The following is a 3,949-nucleotide window of genomic DNA, read 5'->3' on the forward strand; positions in this document are numbered from 1 at the left end:
TAAAAACGAAGTTAAGTTTGTGTGTGTTTTATTTTTATGTCCCATAGTTTCTAATATTTTTATTATAGTGTAAACATTTATTATTTTATTTCAGGGATGGGTGGGTAAAAAACCTTATTGTAAAAAACTATTTTTTACGTGTAAAAACTAGTTTTTACTTGTAAAAGTCTTAGGAAGTATATACAGGGTGTTCCAGGTTGAGTGCGCATTAGAAGTTTCTAGAGAACTACGATATCTAGATCGGAGATTTTTTGCACATCATTGTTTCACAACGAGACCTATCGATTAAGAATATTTTCAATATGGCGGCACTTCCGGAAATACCGGAAGTTGACAGCAACTTTCTTATTTTAAAAGGGTACCCCATTTTTTATTACATACTTAAATTCTCTGCAAAATTTTATAATTTTTGATATCAAACACTCTATACCTAACCCACAGCTTAAGTAAAAACCAGCTCGGACAGTGTAGCGTGCCGCTTTGATCATTTTACGCTCGGATTTGCGATTCGAAAGAGGGAGAACACTAGAGCAGCGAGCTCTCTCGCCACAACCAATAGCCGCGTAAGCGCCAGTTAGCCAGAGGCGTATTAAAACATTTTTACACGTGACATAAAAAATTATTCGACTGGTGCTAGAACATAATTTAGATACACGTTTTTTAAATTATTGACTTTAAATAAATATGCATTCTCAAAGAAAAACATTTAAAAAACAAAGAAACCAAAAAAAAACCAAATACCTCTGGTTAAATATAAGAAAAAATCGAATTAAAATCTTCCCTAATACGGCCCTACGCGTCACCGGTGGAGGCTATGCATCGACTGAATCACAAAACACATACACAAGAAGAAGTGCGAGCGCCTTGCTAAATATTGGAAAGTGAAATTGACGTTTAAATTTGACACTGTTGACAAGTCTACTGCTACTAGCGCCCCCAATTTCGCTTGTAGGAACTACGGACTAAATTGTCACGCATGGCGGTAAGTTTAAAAAAATAAAAAATTTTATTTCTTCATTTATTTTTAATGACACACAAAAACACAAAAAATACACCATTTTTTAAAAATATGTTTAATATCAATATCAAATATACAACAGAAATTAATTTCACCACAATAAATTAATAAAATTAAAAGAATAATGTTACAAGTAGATCAAGAGACAAAATTAATTATAATAAAACTGAAAAAAATGGCGTCATAGATGGCTTAGAAATAAAAGATATATCATAATTTTGAAAGTAAAATTATATGGGAAATGTCTTCGATCATCATTTTTAAGCCAACTGGACGATTATTTCAAACATACAAGCTGAGTTCGTTCATAGTGCTCTGAGAAATCTAGATAAACAAAGAATAATAAAAGTATTCCAGGGGAAAAGAGAGGAAAAACCTGTATCGTCTCTGATATCTGTCAGGGTATTGTTGAAAGTGTCATCTTTTTGCTCGAAGTTTTCAGGTCGATCAAAAAGATGACATTTACAACAATACTTTGCTGTAACTTTCACAAATATCAGAGAGAGTACATACAGGTATTGCCTCTCTTTTCCTCTGGGATGCTTTATATCTGTTGTTCTTTGTTTATCTATATTTCTCAGAGCATAATGCCGAACACGACTACAGTATATAATAATTTCAATATCCGAAGTGGAAAGAAAAAAGATCACCTTTCTGTTTTGTACTATGGTCCCTTTCTTCCGATGGCTCATCTCGTTGATATTTAGGAAGGATAAATAGGAAGGAAAATATAAAATTCAATTTGATTTGATGATCCTTTTCTGTCACCTAAAATCAGGAGAACGACAATGAGCATGTTAAGATGAAAAAAAAAATTATCAACACTTACCTACACGTTAGTCCGAGGAGTTTTATTAAAAACCTATATATTTGCCTAAATAATTTATGTATTAAATTTGCAAAGCAAAATGCAGCGTGTAAACAAAAGAAATAAAATGGCGACAAGCGACAAGTCAACGTCAACGACCCGACAAGGAGAAAAGTGGTGTTCGAATAACAAATTATGGGTCACCAAAAATTGTTTTTGTCTCCTTTCAACGCACACTTTAGAAAGAAAAAGAGATGAACTGGAATAATGAAAGAACGTCAAGGTTTTATCTGTCACTCTTGTCAATAATTTATCGGTAAGGAAGATTCCTAGAAAATCGCTTGTAGTCAAGTTTTCAACCATTGCCAGTTCTCCCATAAGAAGTGTCATCCACCTGCTATGCATCGACTGAATGAGGCTGACTGTCGCTCGCTTAATTCAGTTAAGCATCGCCGGAGTGGGGCGTTTTAAATTCGAGCGTGGGAAAAATTGGCGAGTGTCCAAGCTATATTATTCTGTAAGCTGTGACCTAACATTAACCGTTTTTGAGAAAAAAAATATTTAAAATTTTTGGAGGAAAAAAACTGCCTATAAAAAAATCTGTGTAGCCTAAAAAACAAATTTAGTGATTACCACAGCCACTGTAGCATAAAGAGCAGACATGTAGCTATCTATTCCAAAAATTAAATTGATCGAAATTCATATAATATTGGCCGTAGCTGTCATGGAATTGAGCAATTAAAAATTATCATAAATTTTTTTTTTTTCAAATGGAAACACTTCTTTTATTTTACTACTGAAAAGGTTTTTTAATTCGTTACTTTTTGATTATACAGAGAAGACCAGGCTACTAATAACATAGCAAGGTGGCGGACGAATTTACGTTTACCCGTTTTGCGTTCGTACTCGAAGCCGAGTCACTGCCGGCTAGTCGGCTGGTCAGGCAGTACGCAGTTGCAGTTGTGCTTGGACGGGTCGGTCGTGACTCGTGACAGACTAAGAGAATATGACGCGAGTGCCGAGTATTTATTATTTTCATTTTAAGTGTTTACCTTCACTTAAGGTAAAAACTAAAAATAAATAAATTCTCTAAACCCAAAAAAAAACTATAATATTACTCTAAATAAAAAAGTTATAACAAGTGTTCAAAAGGCCACCTTGTTGTGCTAGACAGAAGCCCTAGGCGGTCGTAAAATCCCCGTCTGACATTGGCTAACATATTAGGGATAATAGTTTGGAAAGCCTCTTGTATTTTTACTTGAAGCTCATCCATATTATTAGCCCTATTATGACTCCATACACTTTGGATTTTACATAACCCCACAAAAAAGAAATCATTGGGAGAAAGATCTGGTGATCTAGCGGGCCACAAAATAGTTCCATATCCACTAATTAAACGGTTGGGAAAAGTATTGTTCAAATATTCTTGAACAATACGGGCATTGTGGGCAGGGTAACCACCTCAGCAATTTGATTACTTGAAAACGTGGGATTTTGATCCGCGGTAGCACAAACGTTAGCACAAACGTAGCACACGTTCTTCATTAATCAACACATCAGACTTTTTGTGTTTTTGTGGGGACACGCACCCATGTGTTTCAAAATTATTAATAACTCTTGATATAGCAGATAAAGATGGAATTGGCCTGTTTACATAAGTTTGTTGTTGATAAGACCTATTTTGGAAATACCATTTTACAATTTGAATTTTCTCACGAACTTCATAAACATCCATTATTTTACTTAAAAAATAAATTTTACACGAGAACTGTCGCAACGATCTACGTATTCATTTTGGCTATTAAAACACGAATATATACAAATTCTGAAACATTCTTATCACATATCTACCTATTTTTATTTTACCGCATTTTTTCGCCTGCTTTTTATCCGGCGGACGGGTATACGCTAATTCGTCCGGTTCTGCCTATGTTACTACTACTGTGGTCCGGTCTGTATATGTTCCTATATCTAAAATAAATCCTTTTTACCCAAGCAGCATTTGGACGTCGGGACAACGTTGTGTCACGCGACCAAACGTCGGGGCGCAACGTCGGCACAACCTCGTGCCAACCCTAGTCTGCACTAGTTTGGAGAATAATTTTTGGGTCGAAACGACGTTG

Source organism: Sitophilus oryzae, unplaced genomic scaffold (assembly GCF_002938485.1).
Source record: "Sitophilus oryzae breed Bouriz unplaced genomic scaffold, Soryzae_2.0 scaffold_863_pilon_pilon, whole genome shotgun sequence".
NCBI lineage: Eukaryota > Metazoa > Arthropoda > Insecta > Coleoptera > Curculionidae > Sitophilus > Sitophilus oryzae.